Genomic DNA, 17,906 nt, shown 5'->3' with positions numbered 1-17,906 from the left:
CGTCTGAGTTATGAGTCCAGTCCAGTCTATTGTTCAGATGAACACCAAGGTACCTGTAGCTGTCCACAGCCTCAATGTCCATACCTTGGATGTTCAGTGGTTGCAGTGGAGAATGCTTGTGCCTGCGGAAGTCTACCACCAGTTCCTTGGTTTTACTGGCGTTGATCTGGAGGTAGTTCAGCTGGCACCAGTCCACAAAGTCTTGGGTCAGTCCTCTGTACTCCTTGTCGTCCCCATCAGTGATGAGGCCGACTATTGCAGAGTCATCAGAGAACTTCTGCAGGAAGCACTGGGTGGAATTGTGGGAGAAGTCTGCAGTGTAGATAGTGAAGAGGAACGGAGCCAGAACCGTTCCCTGTGGGGCCCCCGTACTGCAGACGACCCTGTCCGACACACAGCCCTGAGTCCTCACATACTGTGGTCGGTCGGTGAGGTAGTCCAGGATCCAGGTAGTGAGGTGATGGTCCACTCCAGAGTTCACCAGCTTGTCCTTTAGAACCGAGGGAAGAATGGTGTTGAAGGCACTGGAGAAATCAAAGAACATGATTCTCACAGTGCTTCCAGCGGTCTCCAGGTGAGCGAGGGAACGATGTAGGAGGTGAATGACGGCATCATCCGCTCCAATGCCAGGCTGGTAGGCAAACTGAAGTGGGTCCAGTGATGAGCTTATTAGGCGCCGAAGCTGAGCCAGGACCAACCGCTCCAGGGTCTTCATCAGGTGGGATGTCAGAGCCACCGGCCTGTAGCTGTTGAGGTCCTTGGGGCGTGAAGTCTTTGGCACTGGTACAACACAGGAGGTTTTCCAGAGCTGTGGGACTCTTCCCAACCTCAGGCTCAGGTTGAAGAGGTTGAAGAGCGGGCAAAAAATAACAAAGAGTTAGTATGAGTTAGTATACTAAGAGTTAGTATACTATATGAGTATAGTCTTAGACCATAGCTTGTATATGACAGATGTATGCAGCCACTATTGCTTGAGCCACTGGTTTTATATTCCTAATCTTGAAGCCATTAGCGATTTAGCCAGTTAGCAATTTAGCCACCAAAATTTTGGCTTTTACACATAAAGTAAAGAAAGCAAAGTGAAAAAAATAAAAAAAAGCCAGAAGTTAGCAGATCTGGATTAGAAAGTAGTCCATTAAAAATACTTTAAAGTCACCAGCAGAACAAACACAGTGGTGTTGTCCAGTTCACTGTCTTGAATTAGGGGAGCCTAGCAAACACTGGCCTGTCAGAACATCTGTCAGTCTAAGCCGCCAGTATCTATATCAGCATTAATGTTATGGACAGGTCTTGGGGGTCCAACCTGTCCATAAAGGTAAAGTTAAAGGTCATGGTAAATTATGTTAGTTTGGTAATGAAAAGACCCACAAGGCAGATAAGCTACTGTATCTTGAGATTAACTTAATTATTTGGTTAATAGTAGTTTAGTTCTTCTGCAGCAATCAGTATAAAATCAAGCACCTGGCCATGCATTCTAACTTTTCAAACATTAGTGAAAGAATGGGCCATTTTAAAAAGCTCACTGAATTCGTGTGTGGTACTGTAACAGGTAATTTGGTGAAATTTCTTCCCTCCTAGATATTCCATGATCGATTATGTGTTATTATGGCAACGTGAAATTCAGGCACCAAGTGGAAGACAATGTAAAGTTAAAGAGCGGGGTTGCCAGCTGCTGGGGCACATATTTCACACAGTTCAAAAACTCCTCTGGCATTAACATCAGCACAAAAATTGTGCACCAGGACCTTGATGGCATGAGTTTACATGACCAAGCAGCTCCTGTACATGTAAAGTGTTGGTGGCCCAGTATGCTTGTCCGTATGATGTAGTTTCACTTAAAAATTTCAAAACAAATGGAAATGCGGTGACGATATTGTGCGCTAACAGTCAACTGTTGTGTCTGTGTGTGTGGTGAGTTCATATTTTCACACCAGGAACTAGAGATAATGTCTCTCCTGCTTGTCTCCTGCTTTGCAATCAAAGACAGAGGTTTCTGCACTTTAGTAACTGAGACTAGATTTCTCTCTAAGTCTGCTATCCATGTTCAGTTGTAATTATTTTTTGTTTAACTTTGACCTAGTGTATAGGTTTATTAATCATAGGACTGAACCTTACTCCTATGTGTAAATTTAACGGGTCTTGCTGCTTATCATAATTTATAACCTCAGCTTTGTGTGAGTAACAAAGTAAATACTCTTTCCTTTTTAAAAAAAAAAAGAAAATGGAAAAGCAATGCTACTTGAGCTAAAGGCCGCCCTATCGCCCTTGTTGCCCGTCCAGTTCATATAACTGGATAAATTAACCCAGGATAAATTAACAAGAAATAAATTATCTGCATTCCCAATATCTGTAAACCTGAAATATTGCTATATATATATATACATATCTTTAACTTACGCTAATAATTGTGTAAACTGAAAAGCCTGACAGGTCTCGTACAAGTTGGGGGAGGTAAAACTTCAAGTCCCAGGATGCTGTGCGGCGGCGTCACTCTCACTGTCCCCGCCTACAGCGCACGCTCGCAGGCGGAGAACGGGCAGAACGGGTCGGCTCCGTGTTTACGTTGAGATGCTCACAACAAAGGACAGCGCACCGCGGAGAGGCTGTCATTTAAAATAAAGAGAAAGCACCGTGGATATTTTCTCTTACGGTGAGCGTCTGCAATTCACGACTCCTGGAAGGGGAGAGCAAATACCAAAAAAACCCTAATCTGCTTCCATTTTATTTATTTTTCCTACGTGATACGCTTTATTATTTTTTTTATTATTATTTTATTTTTTTAAGCAGCTAAGACGCGGAGAAATTAGGACGAAATCTTCTGCCGTTTTTTCCATGTTTTTGTTTTTTTCCTTCTGAGCCGGTGGGACGATAGCTAGCTCCTTAGCCTCTGCAAGTTGGTTGGAAGGCTAAGCAGCTGAGACCGACCGCAGGCTCGGGACAATAAGAGGACCTCATCATTTATATCGCAGTGAGTTCGCAGGCCACCTGACTTTGCTTGATAATTAAAACAGCGGGTGTAGTGCGACAATAGCCATCCTGCTGCCCGCTAATAACTGTCTTTGTTCTGCAAACGGCTCCGGGAATGAACTGCTCCTTCATTAACGCTACTTTACCTCATTTGGTAATGTCCACTCACTCACTCACTTACTCTGCGAGTAAAGTCATGACAGGGAGTGCTGCAGCTGCAGAGCGCTGATCTTTGTCTCTCAGACGCACACACATATGCACCTGTTTTGACTGTGTGATTATCTAAGTGGAAATCAGAGGCAGCTTCGCTAAGATACAGCTCTCTGCTTGGCATTGGCTGACTGTATCTTTGTGTGCAATGCAGGCTTCAGAGATGCAGGTATTAGTTTACATCCCATCCATCCTGGGTGCTGACCTGTCACAGGGAGGGGTGAGTGAGAAAGGGTACATTGCTTAAGCAAATGCACGGACTCTTTTGCCATTCCCAGAGCTTGATTGCGAGTTAATGACTTCCCCCCTCCTCTCCTTCTCTGTCTCCCATCTCATTTCACCTCTCTGTCTCCCCTCCCTTCTCCTCATCTCTTTTTCTTTTTCCTTTCTGTCTGGTTTGGGTAGCTGGTGTAGATCTCACCACTTCCCTTCCCCTTTCTGGAAATGTCACAGAGAAGAGGGACGTGCATTAACACCATCTGCCCCTGATCTTACTTCCATTGTCTGCCTTTTATTGTGAACTCTAATGAGGAAATGTTGGCAAGTTGTAGCAGCCAGTGCATTTAATTTTGTCACTGAACCAACCCCACAGCTTTTTAAAATTTGTTTCAGAATAGGAAATTCAAATAATTATAAACTGTATAGTTCTATCACATTTTTATTTAATTTAAGCTTAAAAAGAAAGCAGGAAAGTAGGCTTTCAAAGAGTTCTAGCTACAGATGCATGGTGCGAAAAGTGTTGCGTATATAACGTGCTCTGTTGCAATCAGTTTTCTGCAAACATATAAGTTGTGCACAGTGTTATTGGGAAATATGGGTTTGTATCAGTGACCAAACACGTCTAGATCTGGTGTCTAGAATCAGACCCTGTATTATGAAGAAGATTTAAACAGTTCTCAGAATATGTCTTCATATTGTAGCAATGCTGATAACCGACCAAGCAGAGCAGCACAGGTTTTTCGACATGTTCACAATAAAGTGTGTAGAAACACTGATGAATGACAAATATTCAACAAGTATTAGGAATTTGAAAGCAAAACAGTTACTGCAGGCATTAAGCTGTTAAAGAACAGTGTCGACTGTTAGTCGTGTAAGTTTATATGCTTTCAATGTCATTGCCAAATAAAGTCTGACTACAATTAAAATTTTGTCCTCCACTGAATTTATGTTAGCGTAATGTTTGCTTTTTCAACTGTGACCTGACAGTAGGGGGACAAGACAAGAACAAACTAAAAAAAAAAGGTTCATATTGGTGAATATCATTTGTAAATCTTTAGTAAACTTTATTATATAAATATATTATTATTACATTATATATGGAATTAAAAGAAACAAGAATTAAAGTTCTCTCAGCTGAGAATTGCTGTCATTTGTTGATGACTTATAGAACTAAAGACTTTTTAACTATCCATGCACCAAAGCCAGAGTGATCTCCAACGAATGGGGATTCTGTTTCCAAGAGCATTGATTGGTCAGTAGGTGGTGATTTTATACTTATCGATCCCCTGAACATAACAGAGGAAAAGGAGCAAACTGCTTTGCAACGCTGAAAATCCAGAGTTAAATCTGATTTCTTATCTCACTAATCCCTAATCCTGCGTCACAGTGCAGACCTGCATAAGAATCCTGCAATTCATCACTGCTATAAATTGTGGAACCTTCAGCTTCTACTGGGCCAGGATTTGTTGTGTAACAGAGGGGAGAGTGCAAGTATTGCATATACACGTTTGCACATTTACATAGGGTGTGTTGGCTACAGGCCCGAGTGTGTGTTCATGTTCTCAGCATGCTTTAGAGTCTCAATTTCAGGAAGGAAATCGGAGCTGTCGGTGTCAGACGGGAGTGCAGCTCTGATGTCTTAATGGAGGTTCAGTGCTGCCTGTATCCTTAGTTACCCAGTCTGTGGGGACACAGGGAGGCCTCACAGTCTCGCCTCGGTCTGGACTGGAAAAAAAAGGAATGAACCCTTTTCATCTAAAATGTTTACGTTTTTTAATTTCAATTAAATATTTAGCATGATTTTGTAGATGAACAGCTTCAGTAGCACCATGAAACTGTGCTAAACACCAACAGAATTACTAATGTGCTTACCCCCTATCGGCCTTTTAAAAGTGGCTTTCAATATTTGAAGAAGAAGTATGAGCAGTTGACTTTATGGCAGTTTTGGTAACGCATTTTTGTTTCTGTGAGGGATTTTGGATTCCCGAAGCCTGTTTGCATGATGAAATGTTGTCATTACGAAGCAAATGTTCAGAAATAGTTTTGACAAAACGTCTTTAGTAGGGCTGAACGATTATGGAAAATAATCTAATTGCGATTTTTTGCCCCAATATTGCGATTGCGATGCGATATGCGATTATTTTTTAAGGTCTTTGTCTTCTGTATTATTAAACAAAGACAAGCAATACATCATATAGTATGGCCAATACTATATTACATTAATTTTAAACTGTTCTTTCCTGGAAGACAGACCTCTGTTATGATGACATGAGGTGATGCATGAATTGATGACTGACATTTTTATTTAACTTCTTCAATCACAACAGTATATTTGAACATACACAATAGTTTATTTTTAGCTTACAAACATCTGAGCATAAAGTGCTGACAAGGAACCCTGGTGTAAACATTAAAATGAAAGTCAGTGCAATGTGCAGATTGCAGAAATATACATAAACAAAATCAGTGGCTTTACCACACTCAGTTTTTCGACATCTGTGAACTACTAGACAGTCATTCAATTAAAAAATAATATTAAATAAATAAAACTAATAAATAAAAAATACACACATCTTACTGATCTCTGCAGTCAGTAACATTACACATAAAGTGCAAACATAATAGCAATTGTATAAACACACACACAAACACGCCTTTAAAATTTAAAGGCGTGAAATTGGACGGTCTAGCCTTCTGATTAGCTAATCAGAAGGCTAGCTCTGATTAGCGTCACCGCTGTCTCGGTGGAGTTTAATAAACTCGGCCGTCTGCTTCTTGCTATCTAAAATATAACCAGACACTGGTGTAAATTCTCGACTGTCTCATACTTCTGTTTAATAAGTTTTCTGTTTGACGTTTAGTCAGCTGTGTGAAAACCAAGGAGGAACCCACCCGGGGGATTAATAAAGTTTTATTTTATCTAATCTAATAACTTTAATCTCAGCCAAACCGATTTACTCACGAACAAACAAAACACTGAAAAAAGCCCAACAATAACATTTTTAGGTTGTCTAAGTGACTTATATATTACGTTTAACCCGAGCAGCGAAACTCCGCGGTGATCTGAAAATGATGTGCCGGGAGTTGTGCCGTTCTCGGCCGCATCAGTAACCCTCGAGCTCCCGGCTAGCTGTCGAGCTGGTGGGTAGCAGACGCCTCTGAAAACGTCGAAGCACTTTTGCAAATATGGGATATCTTGATAAACCGAGCAGATATTTGATGTTTACACAACTACTTTCTCGCCTGAAAATATGTTAAAAGTTTATTTTGTGACCCAGAAAGATTAGTATGAGTAATTTTAAAACTTAGTAGCGGCCGCCATTGCTGGAAACTGGAGTTTGGCTGGGCCGCGCTATGAATTCTGGGATATGGTAGTAATTTGGACAGCCTTCGGCGCGTCGCTGTGACGTAATCGGTCTACAAATGCGGCCTCAGGAGGATGCAGCCCATGAATTTGGACATGTCCAGAGTATAATCGCAGCCTTTGCGGTTAGAAAATTGCACTTGATCATGTCGCGATATTATCGCAAATGCGATATATCGTTCAGCCCTAGTCTTTAGTGCGAAGATCAATGATAGTCTTTCACAATTAAAAGGAAAATTCTACATATCTTCCATATTTTTTCTGGGTGTGTTTTGCACTTAATCTGAAAAATACTGCTGCAGGAGATTTGTTACAGTACATTTTTAAAACATAGCAGCACAACATAGCGCTACATTGTTGTATTACTTTGTCAAGACAGCCTGATAAGTAGACTGTCGAAGATAAGTGGACAAATTGAATGAATGCGTTTATGTGAACTGTATAGAAGCCTTTTTATTGCACATTCACTCAGACAAATTAAAGCTGCCAATCATGACAGGATCCTTGCATTGAGTGATTATATTTGAGTTTCAAACCAACCACTCAGCCACTTGCCAAACATCTGTGTGCTGGCACCCTTTTAAACCTTAATGATACAGTGTGCTCGTGCTGAGAGGAGATTTTTTGTGTTTGCAGCGTTCTTTAAGTGTGCACGTGCCTGTGGTGTGTAGTTTTATCAGAGAGGGCCGATGAGCTCAGCGGGTGTAATCGTCGGTACAGCTGAGCGGCAGCTTTCCTCCCGCTGTGTGAGGAGCTTGGCACATTCCGCCCGGTCCGGCTTACACTCCCCTGGGCTGGTAAACAGGCTGAAGTTTGTGCAGGGAGATTACGTCTGTCATGGAAAGTGGGTCAGACAGTGGGCACGATTCTATGGCCTTGTTTCTGCAAGGTAGGGAGTAAAAGAGGAAGGGGAGCGTTAAACCACCAGCCATTTTCCATAGTGTTGCTTTAAAGAGCCTGCGCTTAGGGCGCTTTCCTTTTTTGCCAGAGTCACGGTTAGGTTCTTGTGCGTTTGCTTGCAAGGCAGTCATTTGTTGGTAGGCTGATCTGTTAAGGAGCTGTGAGGATACATGCTCAGTATGTGACTCATTTTAAAAAACAAATGACATTAAACAAGTTAAACCTAAGAAACAAATGGATCATTCCTTCCACTCATTGCAAGTGGTTCATTTCAGATTCAGACAAGCATTTGTATAAATCATATTTATGTGAGCAGCTGCCATAATATGTGCTTGCTTTTTGAGTCCTCATTTTCCTGAGATAGAACCAAGGTAGAGCCACAAATGCCACATATGCAGCTAATGCACCGGGTTAAAATAACCGAGTATCCTTTGAAAAGATTTGGGAGAATGCTGCTTTTGTGGATTGCATTTTGGGCAAGTGAAACCCAACATGAAACTGATTTGCCAGAACATAAAAACCACCTGCCTACTTTGTGCACGTTCTTCTTGTACCACCAAAGCAACTTATCCATTGGGTCATGGACACAGGATCTCTGAATGTTTCCTGCTGTGTCTAACACGGGGGTGTTGGGAGTGGAGCCTTTATTCGGTAGTAGCCGTCCTATTGTTGCTTAGTCGGATTTGGAATCTGGGAATTTAAAGGCCCAGATAAGACTATATAGTCTTTATTGTCTTCCTCAAGTTGGTCCTGTCCAGTTCTTATGGTGTTGCAGGTGGTAATATCCGGATGGGGGAGTGCTTCGCTGTGGGTTAAGGCTCAAGGTTTTTCAGCACATCATTGCATTGTAAAGAGAATATGAATGTTATTCACTTCACCTGGCAGTGGTTTTAATGCTGTGCCTGATTGCTTTATGGTCTCTTGAGTCTTATTGTCTTAACACAAATAAAGATTTTATAGTGAAAGACAACAATTCAAGACATATGGGTACAGCAGCTGAAGAGAGTGCCTGCTTATGTCTTTGCTGACGCCAAGGTGCATGTGATGAGTGCTGTCTGTTTGTTTGTAAGATTAGGCAAAAGCTACAGGGCTCTAATTCGTTAATCTTACTGGAGCAGTGGAAAAGAAATAAATCTTTCTTTAAAATTGCACGAGAGGTGAAGGATAAGAGAAAGAGCTTAGGTTAAGGACGAGCTCGCCCAGTTCCCTTTTAGTTCTTACTACTTTTTTCAGACAATGTTGAGGACACAGTATACTTTTTTTGTTCTATATTTTTCTTACTTTTTATCTTCTACCATTAACCAATTTGTTACTCCATTCCTTTCCCTCACAAAGACCTTTTCTCTTGCTTTAAATACCTAAGTCAGAAAACTGAGGGTAGAGTGGAAACTGAAATACACTGAAGCTTTTTTGGCAGCTTTATTACTGTAAATTCATGAATAGGATCCTTATTTGTAAATGCTGATGGGGGGAAGAAATTCTGTTAATGTTGGTTATTTGCTGATACACTTTAGTAAAAAAAAATGCAGGTGTTGTAGATACTCGATGTGCAGTTTGTTACATAAAGACAAGGCCACTACATTTCACGTTTACCAAAGAGGCCGATTCATGGGAGAGCATGACCTTTTGACAGCTCTTATGCCCTGAATGGGCTGGGTTTCTCACCTTTGTGTTGTTGGCATGCCTTTTTGATGATAATGAGCAACACCTCTCCCCACACTCAAACCGCAGCCTGTTGCCACAAGAGCTTTAGTTTCTGTTTACATCACAATAAATTTTCACTTTTTATAGCTGAAACTGAAAGTACTGTTGAGGTTGTGTATATATATATATATATATATATTTTTTTTAAAGTGAAAGAGAACTTTTGTGCGATTATTAAGATAAAATCTCAGAGGTTTCCTGCTTTGCTATTAGTTCGGACAGGCGACTACAGCTGTTGCTGGTGATATCGGTTGGCACTTTATACTGCTGCACGCACATGCATGCTCATTTTCATATGCACACATGGGCTTGTAATTGTCAACCCCTCCTTTGATCGTGCTTGATCACCATTTCCTGCTTCACTTTTTAACCTTCCTGTCTCAAATGAGCTTGCGTGTGCATCGGACACGCAAACAGTTGAGTGTGTAACTTGTTGATGCTTTGGCCTGAGATTTCTGAGATATGCTATTTAAATAAATAATATATAAAAGTGTTGTACTATTTAAATTTTTGAGCAATGTAAAGTCTTTGTTTTAAATGTCTGGAAAGAGTAGCCAAACTAATACAGCTGAAGCCTGAATGGGGTATTAGGACTAAACGACAGCTCATTTAATTTGGCTGCCTTTCAACCAGGTGCAGCTCAATTAGACCTACACACGCCCTTCCCCTTTCCCTTTCTAGAGAAAACCAACCGGCACCAACACTTTAAGAAATGGATGGTGAACGGAAACATTAACCAACCAAAGGCACGCAACTGATGAGAACGTTTTCCCTGATGGTTGCTGTCTGCTTTAGCTTCTGTGGAAACGGGATGATTGATGCTATATACCTTTATAACATCTGTTTCAAACTACTAATTTACCTTTAAATACAGTAAAATTATTTAACTTAAATGTTTCCATCTTTCTAGTTGCTATAAACATTAATGTAGTCACTGTATAGTTGGTAGGCAAGCACCGTCCTCCATCCTTATTTTATTCCTGCACAGTTAGCATGAAGCACCCACAGTTTCATTGAACATGTACAATGACAATAAGGGCTATTTTTTTCTATTCTCTTCTATTCAGTATTGTTTTTCTAGATAAGAGTGACACATGCTGACCTCAATAACACTGAACTGGATGCAGATGAATCATTTTGAGCTCACAAATCACACACACACTGTTTTCTGCTGTTGTGTGCATTTAAGAAGGTCACATTGGATGCCTCATGCAATCAAAACATGACATGACTATATAAGCATTTGGTGCTGATGATGTGGAGTCTATAAACACCCTGTGAGGACTTAACTTCTTGTGGGGAGAAAAAAACAACTCAGGTCAATGAGTTTGGTTCTTTTATGTTATTTTTTTTAGGCTAGTATAAAAATAAGGAAATGCATTGAAAATCTGTGTTTCCGTATATTTAGTGACTCATTTTAGCATTTTTCCCCACTGTCCTTGAAAATAACGCCATATTACATTGTGGATATCACCATGGTCATAACTTGTAGGTTAAGCTAATCATTTATCCTTGTTCCTTCCTGTCTCATGCTTTCTTTCCCACCTGGCCAGGTTTGTCCTGGATATCATTCAGCTGCTTTTCTAGTGTGTCTTTTCTCTGGCGGTCGAATGTACTCAGGCTTCACTGTGTTGAATATGGCAGTAGTAGTCCTTGTTCTGCTCTGGGATCGACTGGCTCTGGAAATGTGTAACGCTCTCCATGGCTGCTTAGGGCTGCTTTTACAACTGCAGGACAGGAAGACGGAGTTGATCAGGAAATGCGACTGAATACATGTCTCATTTATTTTTTGTCACAAAATACTTGAATGAAAAAACCGAAAAATATTTAATAATTTCTTTACAACCACGCGTACCTGTAATATCTCAGGTGTCCCTATACAGGAAGTCTGGACCAGGTATCCATTTAAAAGGCCAGAGTTTGTGTTCTGAGAGTATTACTCAAAGTGGGATCAGCTGGCTTACTGGCTTAAACAAAAGGCAAGTTTAAGTGCCAAAGAAAGAAATCACAGGCACATCATAATAAAATTTAATCAAGAGAACTGAGACTGGATATCTAATACTACATTTGGAGAGAGTGATATAAACGTTGCATGGCCAATACAGCCTCACTCCTTTAAAGTCTTTGGGCCATTTTGGCAAAATCAGCTAAAGAACTTCAATTCCAGAAATCCATTCAGAGCTGGCATTGGTCGATCCTCTGATTTTCCCAGTTCTGTACTCCAGTTTACTCACGTACTTTCTATCATATCTTTCCGCTCTTAACTGCAGACATGTCTCAGCTTGGCCTTCATGATTATTTCAAGCACATTTCCTGTTTTTTACAGCTTATCCTTATTTACTGTGAAATTGCACGTTCTTATTTTCTCAATGAATCATTACCTTCATTATAAACTGTTACTATAGATTATTGAATTTAAACAAAGTCATCATCAGTTTAATGGATTTCAGAACTCTGAGTCGTAATATTCATATTATGGCTCCATACTAAACCGCTTGTTTGTGGTTTATAAGTGGCAGGGGCTTGGGGACGTCAGCCCATTTTGACACTCCCTCTTTGCAATCACTGGTTGCACTTAGGGAGTGAAAAGGTGGATATTCTCCTCGCCTTCCACTTCCTGTGTAAGGCTGTATTCGTCTGCCAGTAACTGTTGCTGGGGTCAAGTAACTTCCTAAGATGAGCTTCCCATTGATTGATCAAGAATCATCATTTCATCCATGTAAGGAGCATTCCTTATAGCTTGCCGATACACTGGTTCAGTTTTTGAAGGGTGGACATCCACAAGTCTCTTGTGGATGTCCACCCTGTCACCATAAACAGATGGGTGGGTATCTGGCATATCCTTAGCGTACACTTGTGTAAGTCCACACTTAATACGCCCTGCTCCATCTCTAAAGACAGCTTCCACTGTCGTGTAACTGGGCATTTTAACCCTTGTGTGGTGTTCGTATTTTTGTTACTCAGCCAGTGTTCATGGGTCTGGTGGACCCGCTAGAGTTTTGGCTTTCCAAATTAACACTATCAAACAATTTTATGTTAAATTACTCAACAGATGTTTACTTCATCCCAATTACAAGACATATGAACAGCAAACATGGTTAATTTTTTCCCTTTACCTTTGTTAGATCACATTTATGAATTAATGTGCTTCTCGTTTTTCTTTTATATAAAATGTTATAAATAAATCAGTTATAATCAAGTGGAGTGAGTGGAAAGACACAACACATTTACACGTGAAAAAATAATTAATTGTTTAATTTTTCTTTTGAAAAAAACTGAACACGGGTCTCACAGACCTGAACACCATACAAGGGTTAAAGATGTTTTCCTACTCTTCTGTGGTAGCATTCACTTTGTTTCCTCATCTTATCTGTCCCATTGATTCATGTTCTTGGGTTATTGTGCCCTGCCTTTTCAGCTTGTGACACATGTGGCTTGACTCTTATCTTTGTTTCCTCTTGCCCCTTCTGTGGGTTGTTCCTCCGTTTCACTGGCATCTTTCCTTGTTCCAGAATAGAGGGGGTAAACTGGGGTAGGTTTAGGAGCCTAGATAACTTGCTCCCAGTTCAGCCCTTGGCTTCTTGCTCAGGGGCTCCTGGGTTGTGTCCTCATTAAGCCTGCAGCCTATATCAAAGTCTCCCTCCAAAAAACTCCCTTTTGCTCCGTCGCTCATGTCTCGCTTTTTCCTAAGTGTTGCTATCGTCTTCCTTCTGAGCAGGCTTACAGGTTCTCTTCTTCTCCCCGCCTGCCTTTAGCAGTTTTTGCAGATAGGCAGGTCTGGCTTTTGTCTTTGGCGTTCAGGTAGATGTTTTTACTACCGCAAACCGTTCTACACCAGCAGCTGACTCCCTCCTGCTTTTTTGGGTTGTCGTTAAATTAGAAAACAAAACAGAACAGAAAAACACCTAGTTTTCCTCTAGTCTATTCAGACTTCTCAACTCTACTTTAAAGATCCCTGGTTTATTACAGCAAAATGAGGAAAAGAACTTTAATTCCAGAGTGACGTTCACAGCTGTTTGCCGTTGGTTGATCCTTTGAGGATCCTATTTTTACACTATCCTTTTGAAGTCCTTCCTTTATGATGACACATTCCTTGCCATGAAACCCAGTTCCTTCTGAAACATGGCTTTTTATACTCTTTCTATCATACCCTCCCCCAATCTTTCTTAACTTCAGACCTGTCTACAAACATACCCTCTATGATTATTTTATGCAGACATACTGTTTTTCCACAACTTATCCTGATTCTTTATGAAACTGAAAATTCTCCATTTGCTCAGAGAATTTTAGTCATTCTTTATAAACTTTTACTATAAAACCCTGAATTGTATCTTTGCAGTTACATATTTTTCGGAACTGTGGACCTGGCTTTGAAGTCCTGTATTTGCTGTTTGCGTGCCAGGAGCAAGGCGATATCAGTCCTTTTTGGTAGCAAAGATGCTCAACTTCTGGCACAGTCTAATCTGTATGTGTGGGAAAACCCTGGATGTTGTACAAACATTTACATTATAGACACATGAGGTTTAAAATTTAGAAAAAGTAAACATCTGAAGGATATGAAACATGAGGACATCATGTGTCACCAAACACAAGAGATTCTGATGACCATGAAGATAATGAAGAAAAAACATACTGCACAAACACACAGGTGTCAAAATTTTATATCCATGATTACATTTTGTAGTAAAGGTTTAAGTTTATTACCGTGATGAGTATCCAGGAAATAATGTACTTCAGTGTAATATCCTGTTCTGTAACTGTGATTATGACTGCATGCTTATGCTTGATTCCATGTTTTTATGGCCTGCTTGTATTAAGATGTGAGTACAGAACATCCTTGTTGTACACATGCGTCAGTGTCTGATTGCATGTACCGCACATGCAATCATCCTACATTATATGTCTGCCTCTGTGATCGTGTCATTTTTGCATGTCTAAGACCTTGCGTAGGTTTGTGTCTTGTTACACGTCCACCTACGAGGCTGTTTGTCGTCTGTGTGTATAGTCTGTGTTCTTCCCTCTGAATCTTTAATGAGACTGTAACTCGAACACCAGCCCTCCTATTTCTACCCCTGCCTTCTGTCATCAGTTATCCTCCTCCCGGTGCAGCTCACGGGAAAACCAGACAGTAGACCTTCCCTGAAAACTGAAAAAAGATACCTTAGTTCCACAGTGGACAAAGCAGCACAGGGGCAAACTGTGACAGTAACCATATGACGTTTTTTCTCAACATATTAACATGCAAGCCTGCCCGGCTTTTTTTATATTTTGTAGCAAAAATGAATTTGTGTTCGGCCCCATATGGAAAAGATATATATAAATCTAATAAAGTTTGTATCTGTCTTGTGTGAAACTTGTATGAAAAGCATAAAAGAGTTAAAACAGATATAAGATCCCTTGAAAAATTATATAAATGAAACTTGTATGTTTTGGATACTTCCTAAAACAATATATGAAAGTAATGAGAAAGTGGCCACTTTCATGAGTAAATTATATAAGCCTTATATGATTCACTATATGAAGTAGGCCACATCTTATGCAAGTCTTTTTAGGTTTTTTCTATTTCTTTTCCATATGGGGTGTTTCAAGGTGTGAATATTTGCTAGATGATTGTAACATGAAGATCTAAAGGTTTCTAGGTATAGGTTCTCTGATGACTCTGCAATAGTCGGCCTCATCACTGATGGGGACGACAAGGAGTACAGAGGACTGATTGGTGTTCATCTGAACAATAGACTGGACTGGACTCATAACTCAGACGCCCTCTACAGAAAAGGGCAGAGCAGGTTGTACCTGCTGCGGAGACTCAGGTCGTTTGGGGTGGAGGGCCCACTCCTGAAGACCTTCTATGACTCTGTGGTGGCTTCTGCTATCTTTTATGGTGTGGTCTGCTGGGGCGGCAGCATCTCTGCTGGGGACAGGAAGAGACTGAACAGGGTGATCCGAAGGGCCAGCTCTGTTCTAGGATGCCCTCTGGACCCAGTGGAGGTGGTGAGTGACAGGAGAATGGCGGCTAAGCTGTCATCCCTGTTGGACAACGTCTCCCACCCCATGCAGCAGACTGTGACAGCACTGAGCAGCTCCTTCAGTGGGAGACTGCGGCACCCACGGTGTGGGACGGAGAGATTTCGCAGGTCTTTCCTCCCCACTGCTGTCAGACTCCACAACAAAGACTTTAACTGAACAAACACACACATCCACACATGTGCAATAACACTAAGTGCAATAATCTTTTCTGGCATCGTTGTATTTTTACTCAGTTGTATATAGCATTCGTATTCTATTTTTATCTTATTGTATATTTTTATTCTATTTTATTCTACTGTATATAGTATTTTATTTTATTTTATTCTATTCTGTACAGTTGTGTACTGTATTTATTCTTATTGTATTCTAATTTTTGCGTCATAACTTTTGCACTGTCCACTTCCTGCTGTGACAAAACAAATTTCCCACGTGTGGGACTAATAAAGGTTATCTTATCTTATCTTATCTTTGCTAGTGGAAAACCCAGTGCCCTCATAAACTGATGAATTGATAGCACCACAGGAAAACCTGAATAGTAGCTTGTGATGTCAAACATAGCCACATTATGTAGTATGAGACCATACTAGATTTCTACAAATGTCTGGCATTTGCTTGTCTGAAGCTTGTCTTGTATTAGAGGCCTTGAGGTAAAATTCATTTCTTCCATTTGCCAGACAAAATAGGGTTTACTGCTATAGTTTTTGGGAGAATCAAGGCTTATTTTAATTATTCTTAATTTAACACAGCTCAAGGTAGATTTTGGGAAGTCTGATTCACATGGATGTTATTCAGAAAAAAAAACAGGAAAACATGGGAACCACCTCTATTCTTTATTACTCATCCTGAGCTGCTTTTATTTGAGAGTAAAGATGCGGAAAGAAGGAAACACTGGGATGAGCCATGACACATTAGCTATGAGTCAGATTCACCTCTGTTCACAGTGGACTTAGTCTTCTAATATACCTAGCCTCCAGACAGTCCAACGCTGGTGTCCCACATTATAAGACCTTGAGCGGATCTTGTTTCCGTGGGGGCGCTCTTGGATTTTGTGGAGCTGCAGTCCATTGGGGCTTCTGGAGCAACCAATGGTTTGTTTTAATTATTTAATTAAGTTCTCAGCAGGAATTTGATGCCAGAGGGGTTTGACTCCAGTCTCCCATTAGGAATGGTGGGTGTGTGTTGCCATTTTATACTAGGCAGCATTTTTACTTTTGAAGTGAAATATGAGATGCTTTGTAAATGGATGTGCCATGTTCATGGTTAAAATTGGCCAGAGAGGTGTGAGATGTGTTGAGCTTGCAGCAGCATTTATGGGATGCTCCTGCATGTTTCCTTGTAGCTTTGCTTTATACACAGAGCCCCTTGACCTTTGATGCCATCTTCACCATGTTCACATATGCTTTCAGCAACACAGCTCAGGTTTACATTCCTCACCTTGTCCCTAACGTTCAAGTCCCCTTCCTGACCTGCTCCACATATTTCATGCCTGGCTGTTTGTAGCTGATGAGTGCGAGCATTGTTGTGGCAACACTTCCTCGGGTCAAGTGCTTGGCATCCGGCCCAAAGTGGATTATTGTAATCGGCCTTGTTAGCAACTACTCATTTTTTCCGCCATCGTCACAGCTATGGAAGATCCTCTTAAAAGTAGCTCGACGTGGCTTAATATTAGCCACTACAGTGTCTATGTAGACTCACTGTTTGAGTAACACCACATGGGAAATTGGTCTGCTTTGTGTAGAAGTTTATAAGGTCTCTGGTATAAGCTAATGGTTACTCCAGAAAGCCCAAACACCACAGAAAATGGATGTCTTCTAATATGTTTCCATAAAAAGGGAGGAAATTTAACTCTACCTCACATACAAAATGACAGATGGGCTGAAGCTAATTATTTTTTTATTTGCCATACTAGAGAGCATATGTGCACCATCCTGAGCTAGTCGTGTATGTCTGCTGCTTATTCACATTTACTTTAATGGTCTTTGGCTGAGTCTCCCTTCTTGTGTAAATCACAATTCTGCTCATCTTTCATGATTAAGACAAACAAAACCAAATGAGATCCAGTGAAGTCATATATTTTGCAGCAGTCAGTTACAATAAACTGATATATGAATATGAATATTCAGTTTTTGGTACCGGGAGCTTTTTTGGTTTTTGTTCGTCTTCCAATTGGTATTTATGGATGACACCTGGGTGGGCTTTTGTTGCATGCATGTAAACAGTGCATATGTAAATTAAAAGAGGGATACAGTGGCCAAAATACAGTCTCAAAACCATCTGCTGTCAGTAGATGATAAATGGCCTTTTTACAAAATTAATGAGCATTTGTATTTGGGCTATAAAGAACAGGAAGTCGTGGCCTACTTATTAATTATCCAGATATACACTGGCAATATTGAAAAGCAGGAAACACTGGTCTGATACATTAGGTGATAGCTGATGGGATTCTATTGATTGGGTAGTGATTAAATTATCCTCATGATGAGATGACGAGTAGACTTGCAAGCTTGAGGAGGAA

At 40.6% G+C, this 17,906-nt stretch overlaps 1 protein-coding gene across 1 annotated transcript in view; it reads left to right on the top strand.

Annotated features, from left to right (window-relative positions):
* The first annotated feature begins 2,578 nt into the window (after window positions 1–2,578).
* The window catches only part of peli1b (pellino E3 ubiquitin protein ligase 1b), a 54,644-nt gene continuing 39,316 nt past the window's right edge, over window positions 2,579–17,906 (top strand). The window contains exon 1 of the mRNA XM_085369659.1: window positions 2,579–2,968. The gene's annotated coding sequence lies outside the window, so the exon portion shown is untranslated. The remainder of the gene's footprint in view (window positions 2,969–17,906) is intronic.

Source organism: Diplotaxodon limnothrissa, linkage group LG13, assembly GCF_057381915.1.
Source record: "Diplotaxodon limnothrissa isolate DT_005_m linkage group LG13, D_limnothrissa_male_GT1.1, whole genome shotgun sequence".
Taxonomy (NCBI): domain Eukaryota; kingdom Metazoa; phylum Chordata; class Actinopteri; order Cichliformes; family Cichlidae; genus Diplotaxodon; species Diplotaxodon limnothrissa.
The sequence above is the reverse complement of the archived record's forward strand: the minus strand, read 5'-3'. Positions and strand labels throughout refer to the sequence as shown.